Source organism: Dendrobates tinctorius, unplaced genomic scaffold (genome assembly GCF_039654945.1).
Source record: "Dendrobates tinctorius isolate UK_male_01 unplaced genomic scaffold, ASM3965494v1 ptg000022l, whole genome shotgun sequence".
Lineage (NCBI taxonomy): Eukaryota > Metazoa > Chordata > Amphibia > Anura > Dendrobatidae > Dendrobates > Dendrobates tinctorius.
This window is the reverse complement of record NW_027361690.1, coordinates 26105444-26118223: the sequence shown is the minus strand read 5'-3', so window position 1 is coordinate 26118223 and position 12780 is coordinate 26105444. Positions and strand designations below refer to the sequence as shown.

General features: G+C 43.6%; 1 protein-coding gene across 5 annotated transcripts in view; it reads right to left on the bottom strand.

Moving 5' to 3' along the window:
• Window positions 1–12780, bottom strand: part of PDE8A (phosphodiesterase 8A) — a 523736-nt gene that overhangs the window by 265662 nt on the left and 245294 nt on the right. The window contains exon 2 of one of the 5 annotated variants that reach the window (XM_073568519.1): window positions 5369–5472. The exons of the other annotated variants lie outside the window; for them this stretch is intronic. The gene's annotated coding sequence lies outside the window, so the exon portion shown is untranslated. The remainder of the gene's footprint in view (window positions 1–5368; window positions 5473–12780) is intronic. 5 annotated transcript variants of the gene reach the window in all.

Below are 12780 nucleotides of genomic sequence, written 5' to 3'. Positions count from 1 at the left end.
TGTCAAACCACTGCGGAATCCGCAAAAAGAATCGACATGCTGTGGATTTAAAACTGCAGAAAAATCCCCAGCATGTGCACTGCGGTTTTGAAAACCGATTGAATTGCATTGTACTGTACTATGCCTGCGAATCTGCAGCGGATCCGCAGTAAAATCCGCACCATGTGCACATACCCTAAGTCCACACTTAGCCTATAGTAAATCTCAGGAAGGCAGCAGACAGAGTCCAAAAGTGTGTTCATTCGGCCTCTGACTGACCAGAACGTGTCGGTAGATCGTCTGTGAACCGCTCAGCAGAATTTTGCTCAGTAACCTACAGACACTGTCAGGTTGGCACCGCTATGATGGGGGAAAAAAATATCTTGATCAAAATGGCACCAATGCCTGCGCAGTAACATCTATCATGTTCTGATAGCTGCTAATGCGCAGGTTCCATCTTGCTAAAGGGATGGCGCAAGACACCTGCGCAGTAGCATCAATCAGAACATAATAGATGCTACTGAGCAGGCACCATTTTACTAGACAAAAAAAATTTATTTGGCCAACAGCAGCACCATTTTGACGGATTAAATTTTTTTTTTCCCCAGCAAAATGGAGCCGGCAGCAGTGCTTGCGCGGTAGCATCTAATGGAATGCGACAGATGCTACAAAGCAAGCGCCACTGCCATTTTGATGAAGATATTTTTTTCTCTCCACAACACTATATGACTAAATCAAAAACGAATATATGCATATTAGCCATTGTATCATGCTAAAGTACCGGAGCCTGTGTGATGAATGTTAATTTTTTTTTCCCCCACACAATACTCTATGCAGTATGCAGTGACCTGTCATAAGCCCATACAGATGAGTATCTAAGCAGAACACCACATAAATTCACGCCCACAGGCCCTCCCAGAACACGACAATCTCATTAACTGTAAACTGCTAATACAAATTAAACCACAACAACAAGGATTTCACCAACCAAGGTATAATTTTAGTCAGTATAATGGTGCCTGCCTGACACGGTCTGTAGTTTAAGGAGAACAATCCTGCTGACAGGTTCACTCTAAGGCCACTTGCACACGTTGAGTATTGATGCGTGATGTCAGGGTGTTACCTTTGACACCAATTTTTCCTTCACCTCCTTTACACAATCTCGTGCCCGCTCTGGTCACTTGCACCTGAAGAACATCTCTAGAATCCGCTTCTTTCTCTCCATGGAAACAAAACAAAATTGGCACCCTGACCCACTCCCACCTTGACTATTGCAATTCTTTATTAATTGGCTTCCTGATCACTTAACTTTCCCCTCTGCAGTCCATCCTTAATGCAGCAGCCAGGGTCATCTATCTAGCTAATCGTTAGTTGGACACCTCCGCTCTGTGCCAGTCATTGCACTGGCTGACCATATATTATAGGATCTAATTTAAACTGCTTGTTCTCACCACCAAAGCTTTCCACAGTGCAGCACCCCCCACATCTCCTCCGTCATTTCTGTTTATCGGCCTCTTCTCTATGCTCTGTAAGCGACTTTCAACTAACATCCACAGTAATCCCACTCCTGGGTCCAATACTTCTCCCAAGTTGAAACAAATTTTGTAATGCTCTACCCCAAGAAATTAGGACTAACCACAACTTACACAGTTTTAGGAGCTCCCTAAAAACACGTTTAGGGTGGTCTATCACATTCCCTAATCGAAGTCCTTTTATATCTAGCCCAGTCACTATTTCCCTGAAAATAATTCTCAATCAAACTCCAACGCACTCAAAAGCACTACAAATATTGGCTGGTGACTACACGTAGCTCATGCGGCCTTCATTTATCTCCCATTTCCTCAAGATGGCAGGACCATCATCGTAAATAAGCACTTGTACTTTGTGTCACCCCCACCTCGTTGCAGATTGTAAACTCCTACAGGCAGGGTAGTCATTAACTTTAATTTAATTATTGTATTGTCTTTAACTTTGCTACTTATGACTATCATATACAGGTATTTCTCACAAAATTAGAATATCAAAAAGTTAATTTCAGTTCTTCAATACAAAAAGTGAATTTCATATATTATATAGAAACAGAGTGATCTATTACAAGTGTTTATTTCTGTTAATGTTGATGATTATAGCTCACAGCCAATCTCAGTAAATTAGAATACTTTATAACACCAGACTGAAAAATGATTTTGAAATCCGAAATGTTGGCGTACTGAAATGTATGTTCAGTAAATGCACTCAATACTTGGTTGGCGCTCCTTCTGCATCAATTACTGCATCAATGCGGCGTAGCATGGAGGTGATCAGCCAGTGGCACTGCTGAGGTGTTATGGAAGCAGGGCTGTGGAGTCGGTAAGCCAAACCTGCGACTCCGACTCCTCAATTTCCCTTACACCGACTCCGACTCCAACTCCACGACTCCGACTCCCACACATATTGCTTATATTTAAGTGAAAAATTTATTGTAGTACAATGTGAACCTCAGACATTTAATCATTTTTATGATCCAATAATCAAGATATTTAGATAGAATAGAATATATATTGGTGTACTACCCGGTTTTCATTCTTTTTGGTACAGATACGATATGGATAGACAGATATGGATAAATGGATAGATAGAGCAGATTTCTAATCTGCTTTTGCTATTGAAAACATTATCTATGAGCTCAAAAACCTTTCAGGTGATGCAGTTTTTTAAAAAGATGATCAGCTTTTGCAGCTGAAAAACGTATCCTCAAAAAACACAGGAAAAACGCTGTGTGTGAATGTAGCCTTAGATCAGGAATAGAACAGCCATTTATAGGACATTTCATAACTTTCCCAAATTCCTATGAAAAAATATTCAGCACATCCTGCATTGAATTACTGTACCCAATTTATTATATATTTTAGGAGTCGGAGTCGGTCCATTTTATACCGACTCCAACTCCGACTCCACCAAAATGAGCACCGACTCCGACTCCGACTCCACAGCCCTGTATGGAAGCCCAGGATGCTTTAATAGCAGCCTTCAGTTTGTCTGTATTGTTGGGTCTGGTGTCTCATCTTCCTCTTGACAATACTCCATAGATACTCTATTGGGTTAAGGTCAGGCGAGTTTGCTGGCCAATCAAGCACAGTGCTACGGTTGTTTTTAAACTAAAGGGCCCGTCACACTAAGCGATATCGCTAGCAATATCGCTATAACGTCACTGGTTTTGTGACGTAGCAGCGATATTGCTAGCGATATCGCTATGTCATACTTACCTCCGACCGGCTCCCCGTTGGTTATCGCTGATCGCACGAGAACGGCCTGGGCCGTTCCTCATCGTCAGCTTCCTGCTGGGCTTCCTGCTGTGGCGACGAGCGACGCGTGGACGCGGGCGGGAGGACCTCTTCATCGCCTCGTCTGACATGTAAGTAGCGACCGCTGCTATGTCGCTGGTGAGATCTGCCTGTTTGGCAGCTCACTAGCGACCACTTAGCGATGCACCAGCGATCCTGACCGGGTCATAATAACGTTGTCGGGATCGCTGGTGCATCGCTAAGTGTGACAGTACCTTAAGTATTGGTACTTTTGGCAGTGTGGACAGGTGCCAAGTCCTGCTGGAGAATGAAATTTCCATCTCCAAAAAGCTTGTCGGCAGAGGGAAGCATGAAGTGCTCTAAAATTTCCTGGTAGATGGCTGCGCTGACTTTGGTCTTGATAAAATCAAAGTGGACCTATACCAGCAGATGACATGGCTCCTCAAGCCATCACTGATTGTGGAAACTTCATGCTAGACCTCACGCAGCTTGGATTGTACGCCTCTCCACTCTTCCTCCAGACTCTGGGACTTTGATTTCCAAATGAAATGCAAAATTTACTTTCATCTGAAAACAACACCTTGGACCACTGACAACAGTCCAGTTCTTTTTTTTCCTTGGCCCATGTAAGACGCTTCTGGCGTTGTCTACTGGTCATGAGTGGCTTGACACAAGGAATGGTGACCATTGTAGCCCATGTCCTGGATACGTCTGTGTGTGATGGCTCTTGAAGCAATGACTCCAGCAGCAGTCCACTCCTTGTGAATCTCCCCAAATTTTATAGAATGTCCTTTTCTTAACAATCCTTACAACGCTGCGGTTATCCCTGTTGCTTATGCACCTTTTTCTACCACACATTTTCCTTCCACTCAACTTTCCATTAATATGCTTGGATACAGCACTCTGTGAACAGCCAGCTTCTTTAGCAATGACCTTTTGTGGCTTACCCTCCTTGTGGAGAGTGTCAATGACTGCCTTCTGGACATCTGTCAAGTCAGCAGTCTTCCCCATGATTGTGGAGCCTACTGAAACAGACTAAGGCTGTGTGCACACACTGCGGATTTAGGTGCGGATTCATCCACGCGGATTCTGTAAAATCTGCAGGTGAAACCGCAGGTCAAAAGACCTGCGGTTTTACCTGCGGATTGCTCTGCGGTTCTGTCCTGCGGTTTTTCATCTCCTCAAAGGAGATGGCAAACCGCAGCAGAATCCGCAGAAAGAATTGACATGTGAATTCTTTCTGCGGATTGAAAACCGCAGATAATCCGCGCAGAAAATTCCGCACCCTCTGCATTGCGGTTTTTGATTCCCATAGGGAATCATGGTACTGTACACCGCAGCAAAAACTGCTGCGGGTCCGCAGCGGCCAAAACCGCTGCGGAACCGCAGCAAAATCCGCAGCGTGTGCACACAGCCTAAGGGACCTTTTTAAACGCTTAGGAAGCCTTTTGCAGGTGTTTTTTGCTAATTATTCTAATTTACTGAGATAATGACTTTTGGGTTTACATTGGCTGTAAGCCATTATCATGAATATTAACAGAAATAAACACGTGAAATAGATCACTCTGTTTGTTATGACTATATAATATATGACTTTCACTTTTTGAATTGAAGAACTGAAATAAATTAACTTTTTGATGATATTCTAATTTTGTGAGAAGGACTTGTATGAACCTCTGAAATGTAAAGCGCTGTGGAATAAGTTGGCACTATATAAAGATTATTATAGCCTATGGTGCTGTCCACAAGTCCGATTATGTCCTTGGACCAAGTGGATCATGCAAAGTCTCAGACACATGTCCGACATTGATCCGAATGTCAGATCAAAATCGTCAATGCAAGTCTTTGGGTCGGTGCAGAGGTTAATTGCAGCTAAATATCAATTCTGCTCCACTCAGTCTAAATATGCAACTAACATGAAATAAGAGCAGGCTGGAGAGATGGTTCTGAGCCCCCTGCAAGTCCATCAATAAATTCTGATCCTGAAGTCCAAAACAAATCCATTTCTGCCATCATTTTTGGAGCAACAGAAGAAAGACAGAGAAACTGGTTAACTAAATTCGGCAAGAAATTTGGCAGCAGGAAACATTTGGGTGTCACATAACCTCTCTTTTGTAGTCGGTCCTGCACTCTGAGCAGATTCCTTGGCTCTGCTAACAAGGGTGATAACATCCTTCTGCTGCTGCGGTTGTTTACTTCATTACTTCCCCTGTATCAGACAAGAAACTGAAGATGAAATTGGAAGGTAATTAAGCAGATGTTGTGTCATAAGATTAATGTTTATATGACAACTCACGCTAATTGCTCTGCACTCGGCCACGTTACAAAGCACGCTGCAATGAAACAGAAAGGCTACGCTCCAGCCATGAGTATTTGCAGAGTTTTTGATGTTGCAGATTTTTTTGCACCTATTAGGCAAGTTAGGTTACTTGCGTATTATATTGCATTTTTGAGAGCGATTTTTTTACATGTATTATCGCACTTTTGATGCTGCATTTTTTTTTTTTCGTTTTTTTGGTAGGTCATGTATTAAAATTAGGCTGCTTTGTTTTTGGCTTTAACAAAACTATATTGACACAGCAGTGGAAACGCATTAAAAAAAAAAGTTTTTTCCCATTTGAGTATGCCATGTTTTAAATAAAGCGGCTTTTCATTTTTTTTTTTTATATACTTTTTGGTTGCTGGCTTTGAAAAAAAACTTTATTGATACAGTCATGTGCGGTTACATGCATATGCGGTTTTTCAAGAATACCTGCAAGAAAACCAGTCATGTTCTTGATTTCAGACATGCATCGCAGGTTAGTTTACATGGAGTTAAGAAAAAAAAAAAAAACAGCAGGTTTGAGATTTCTACCTATCCAGTTTGCTAGAACCGCAAGACGCTGCATTTTTTTTACATGGCAAAGAAGAGAAAGATACATATCAGACTCTACTGAGCCAATCGGAGAACGAGACAAAGCAGAAGCCATCCTTACAGAAGAGAAACACAACGGCAAGCAGGAGGATGGCATCGCAAGAAGATGGGAAGCAACGGACCAAGAAAAACGACACTCCTTGGACCGGATCGCCCCGCAGGCGATTATAAAAGGTCTTTTTATTCTCTTACAGGTCGGGTTGGGGTCAGATATTCTGCATTATAGAATACTGTATATCAGCCCTGAAAGGTGGTGGCCGTATCTCTTCTCCACCAAAACTAGTGAGAGGTTCACTTTAAGGGTATGTGCACACATAGTTTTTTGTCTCTGCGGATTTTGTAGAGAAAACCGCAGGAAATCCGCAGGACAAAGTGCTGCGGTTTATCTGCGGTTTTGCCCTGCGGTTTTACACCTCATAATGGATGAGGTGTAAAACTGCAGTGTTTCTGCACCAATTGACATGCTGCGTTTTGAAAACCGCAGCAAAACCGCGCGGAAAAAAACGCAGCATGTGCACAGCTTTTTTTTATTTCCATAGGAAATAAAGGTACTGTACAACGCATCAGAATCTGCTGCGTTTCTGCAGAGCCAAAAACGCTGCGGAAACGCAGCAGAAACCGCAAAGTGTGCACATACCCTAAGGCTATGTGCACACGTTGCGGATTCCGCTGCAGGTTTTTCCGAGCGGAAACGCAGGTACAACCGCAGGTAAAGTGACCTGCGGTTTTCCTGCGGTTTTGCCCTGCGGTTTCACACCTCTACTATGGTAAAGGTATGAAACCGCTGCGGAATCCGCACAAACAATTGACATGCTGCGGTTTGTAAACCGCAGCAAAACCGCGCGGAAAAATCCGCACCGTCAGCACAGCGTTTTTGAAACCCCATAGGGTTTCACTGTACTGTACATGGTCAGCGGAACTGCTGCGTTTCTGCAGGGCCAAAAACGCTGCGGAAACGCAGCAGAATCCGCAACGTGTGCACACAGCCTAAGAGCAAAAAGAAGGGCAAAAACGCCAAGAGCATATTACCCCTGGGTCAAGCGTATCTCTGGCACTCCTGAGTTCAGGTGCAATGCGCTTGACAGGCACAGGATAGAAAACACCTATAATATCCAATTGTCTTAATTTCTGGGCCCTAAAAGTAGTCAGTGACCTTCATAGGGATGAATTAAAATACGAGAGTACACAAAATCAGATGCAAAAAAAAAAAAAAAATACAAAATAAAAAATTTAATAACCATAAAGGTAATAAAACAAAGTACCCAAAATTTCACAACTACCTCCAAAACCCTCTTATTTGTGAGAAAACTCCACATTTATTTCTACGATATATTCACAAACTTCGCAATAGTCATTCATAAAAACGAGCAAAATAAACAATTGTGATGAAAAAAAAAACAAAAAACAAAAAACAAACAACAAAGTTTGAGCTTTCAAAAGTGAGAACCTTCAGGCGCAATGAGCCCGAGAGGTCACACCTCCTCTCTCCAAGGACTAGGGGGGTTTCAGGGTGCCCCAAACAAGTTTTTTTTTTTTTTTTTTTTTTTTTAGAACCTTCAGATCTTCATCCTCGTGCCATCTGTGTGTACATTTTTTATGTCCGTGTGTGATCTGTTTTCATACAACTAAATTTGTACAGTTTCCTGGGATTATAATAGAAGTCTCTGTAAAAATCAGATGCCACTCAGATAGTCCGTGTGGGGATCAGATTTTATTCTTGCACCCTTTATTCTTGAATGCGAGAGTCTCATCCAAGACTCAGATGAAAGTAGAACATGCTGCAATTCTTTTCTCATGGTCACTTAGACCGAGGGAACGAAAAAAAAATCATTCATCTGAACAGTCCTATGGAATAAGGCCTCTTTCACACATCAGTTTTTCGCCGTCAGGCGTAATCCAGCTTTTTTTGTAAAACCGGTATCCAGCAAAATGCAATGCCGGATCCAGTTTTTCCCCCATTGACTTGCATTAGCGCCGGATGGCATTGCGTTTCATCCGTTTTTTGCCGGATCCAGCTACTTGTCTCATTCCGGCGTCTGGAAAAAACGGCTACTGTAACATTTTTTACTTCCGGCGAAAAAGCCGGAAGAGCCGGATCCGACGCTTCCGGCTTTTTGCCACAATGAAAGTCTATGGGCGCCGGAATGCGCCGGATCCAGAAAAAGACGGATCCAGCCACCGGATCCGTTTTTTTAAGTCTGCGCATGCTCAGATCCAATTGGCCAGCCCCCAGGAAAGATATAACCTGCTAGACGGATCCGGCAGAAAAAACAGATCCGTTTCTACAGTTGTCCAAAATTTACGCCGGATCCGTTTTTTCTAAAAATAGCCGGATCCTGCCTGACGGCAAAAAATTGATGTGTGAAAGTAGCCTTAGACGGGTCAGTGTTGTGCCTGGATAGCACACGTCAGATTTATAGGCTCGCCTGCATGAGCCCTTACAATTATTGGGGCATGTGACCAGCTTATGGAAGACATCTTCATTTCAGGCATTAGGCTGAGGACAAAACCTAATAGCCCTGTGCTAAATACATACTCCATCGCTGTACTTTATAGAAAGGACTTACAGCTCATCAGTAAAACTAGAGAAAAGCTATAACCATACAAAACAGAAAATTGCTTTCCAGATGCCTAGAGCCATCACTTAATAATGCAGTTGTGAGGGGTGGGGGTGCAGCTGAATAGCATGTAGAGCAGGTGTGGGGTGCAGGGGTCTTGCTCTAAATTCCAACAAAACCTGAAGATCTAGTACTACGATGCAACTTATAAAGGCCCTGAGGCCCAAAAGCAAGTTTTCCTGCTCAATTTGCTATGCTGCTTTCATTTGTATCCAGACATGACGCATTCAGGAACTCTACCCTAAAGTGCCCGCCAGGAGGGAGGCTCTCTAAACATGGCGTCAACTAACAAAATGCTAGTTGGAGATTAGTGACAGGAGGCAGCAGCTGTCAAACTGGAGTGGTTTACCCAAACTACTACTTCTGCCTCTTCTGTGATAAGGGGATCCTCCAATAGTACTCCATGGAATGCAGTAAGGAAGATAATGATGCCCAAATCCTCAGATGATCAAACCAACATGGCGGCTGACCTGACAATGCCGATGTGGACTGAGCTCTTGGGATACTACCTGAGGCTGTAGGTGGACATACAGGGGTTTACATATAGTCCCATCGAGAAGCGCATGTCATTATGTAAGGGCGTGCCAGGGCGTATGTAAGGGCATTATGTAAGGGCGTGCTCAGTGGTTAGCGCTGCAGCCTTGCAGCGCTGGGGTCTTGGGTTCGAATCCCACCAAGGACAACATCTGCAAGGAGTTTGTATGTTCTCCCCGTATTTGCGTGGGTTTCCTCCGGGCACTCCGGTTTCCTCCCACATTCTGAAGACATACTAATAGGGAATTTAGATTGTGAGCCCCATTGGGGACAGTGATGATGATGTGTGCAAACTGTAAAGCGCTGCGGAATATGTTAGCGCTATATAAAAATAAAGATTTATTTTTTATTTATGTAACCAATACTTCATTATTTCTTTGAGATGTAGGCTCATTGTCGGCCCAGTGATGTCAATTATAATGAACATTGGTCCACTTGGTGGATAAATTGCAGGTAGTAGAACAAATCTGTTCTGCTACCTACAGGCCCTCTAACTTCATCATTCACTGTGGAGGAGATGCAAAATACAAGTAATAAGAGACTTCAAATATTTCCGGACGAAGAATGTGATGAGCTAAAAAGTTATATGTGACTCAACCTTGACTCTTTGGTTAAGACTAGATGTGTAGTGTAGATTTCCACCAATGGCAACGGTTTGGGGAAACCTCAAATGTCTCAACTGCTGTACGTTTTTCACAATGCTGCGCTTTGGTTCTCATATGGAAAAAAAAAATGTCAGCGTAAAATTGAGACTATTTAAAGAGATAAGGATGCCGGTGGTCTAGCACTCCCCAATAGTTGGGTGTATTTTCTGTCAACCAAACACATCAGCTTTATGGGTGGGGACAAACAGGAACCCTGGGACTGACTAGCTTTCTGAGAATGCAAAACATTCCCCGACAGGGAGATACACCTGTTCCTTTCCTAGCACTGATCTACAATTTGGATAGGTGGAGGCAGTTACTTTGTATTCAGGGGTGTACTGAGTGCACTCTACTCTGGAACAACCCCTTGTCAGAGTTTTACAAGCTCGCTGGGTTTAATAGCTGGGCAGTAAGTACTGTAGGTAGGAATTTTGAGGCTATGTGCACACACTGCGGAATTGCCGCGGGAATTCCGCAACTCCCTGCTGCGGGAAATACGCTAGAATTCCGCATGCATAATTCCTGCGTATTTCCCGCGATAAACTAGCGTTTTGCAAGCGTAATTAGCTTGCAGAATGCTTGCGTTTTCCAAGCGATCTGTAGCATCGCTTGGAAAACTGATTGACAGGTTGGTCACAATCATCAAACAGTGTCTGACAAGTATGACCAACTTTTTACTATTAAGGCCGCCTATGCTGCAACAGTAGCAAAAAGATATAAAGTTCAAAATAATTAATAAAAAAAAAATCACGTTTTTCTCACCTTCCGGCATCCCAAGCAGCGTTCCTGATCCTTGCGATGCTCCCGGCAAGTCCCGTTCCCAACGATGCCTTGCGACAATGACCCCAGATGACGTAGCATCTCGCGAGACCGCTACGTCATCAAAGGTCTTTGTCGCAAGGCATCGCTGGGAACGGGACTTGGCGGGAGCATCACTGAGGGGTGGGGGAGGCTGAGTGGGATGCTAGAAGGGGAGAATAACACCATTTTTTATTTTAATTCTTTTTTGTTTTGTTTTTTGTTTTTTACAGGGATATGGTACCTAGGGCCTGGAGGAGAATCTCCTCTCCTCCAGACCCTGGGTACCATCCGCACATTTTCTGCTTACTTTGCGCATGGTGGCCATTTCTAATCTGCTTTTGATATTGAAAACATTATCTATGAGCTCAAAAACCTTTCAGGTTATGCGTTTTTTTAAAAAGCTGATCTGCTTTTGCAGCTGAAAAACGTATCCACAAAAAACGCAGCAAAAATGCTGTGTGTGAATGTAGCCTTAAATCAGGAATAGAACAGCCATTTATAGGACCTTTCATAACTTTCCCAAATTCCTATGAAAAAATATTCAGCACATTCTGCATTGAACTACTGTACCAAATTTATTATATATTTTAGGAGTCGGAGTCGGTCCATTTTATACATATATTTTTTATGGGGCGCGTCCCATGTGCTGTGCTGGTATAGCTATATAGATGATGCTCTATTTTTGTGGGATGGGACAGTCAACCAGCTCGGGGATTTCATGAGGTCGTTGAATGAAAATACTAGCAACATCCGCTTGACCTATTCATTTGATGATACACGCGTGGACTTCCTGGACGCCCGCCTGGAGGTCGATGTCGACCGGCGCATCCAGACGGATGTATTCAGGAAGCCCACGTCTGTCAATTCTTTACTACATGCCACGTCCGCCCATGATTCTGCCACCGTGAGGGCCATCCCGGTCGGACAGTGTCTCCGTATGCGACGCATTTGTTCCACCGATGATCGATTTGAGAGACAGGCCCGGAACTTAAAAGACCGCTTTCTAACTAGAGGCTACAGTCGCAGGTGTATCAAGGCCGGTTACAATAGGGCGAGACATACTCCACGCAGCAGTCTTTTACATCCTGTCCGGAAGAGTGGAGGTATGGTTGGAGATGGACCTGTTAGGTTCATTTCGACATACAACCATGAGTGGCATAACATGCGGGCCATCTTACATAAGCATTGGTCCATTATTGAGACAGATTCTTCCCTGGGGGCCACCCTGGGGAGTTTTCCCTCTATGACACCTCATAGATCCAAAAATGTAAATGACCTTTTGGTACGGAGCCACTATGTTCCTACTCCCAGGAACTTCTTTGGTTCCAGTGGTCCGGTTAGTGGGTCATTTTCATGTGGGCACTGCGTCACTTGCGCCAATGTCCTGCGCTGCTCTACCTTTAGTTCCTCAGACGGCACGAGACAGTTCAAGATCAGAAATCGCATTTCGTGTGTCACATCGAATGTGATTTATTACGCTACATGTCCGTGCCCTAAGATCTATGTGGGTCTCACCACCAGAGAGCTGAGAGTGCGGGTTTGAAAGCATGTGCGGGACATTGGCACAGCGAGGTCTGTGTCCAATTTGACTGAACTAAAAACAATCCCCCGACACTTTCGGCTACAGCACCACTGTGATGCTGGGTTGCTGAGGGTGATTGATGTATTACACATGGGCATCAGGGGTGGCGATAATAAAAAAAATTCTCGCACAAATGGGAGAGAGATGGATTGTTGAGTTAGATACTAAGACTCCGAGAGGACTCAAACATTTAAGCTTCGCCCCCTTTCTTTAATTAGTATGCCCATGTGTTGTTTTATCTTTATACCAATGGAGTGTATCTTTTCATGACCCTTATTTCTGTATGCCAGATTGTCATCACTGGTATTTCTCTCGTGTGATTTCTAAAAAAAAAAAACAAACTTTGGAACCTACTTTCTCCTGCACTTTTTTCTGCTGAAAACACCCCCCTCGGCTTATACAGGAGTCATTATTCCAGAAGATG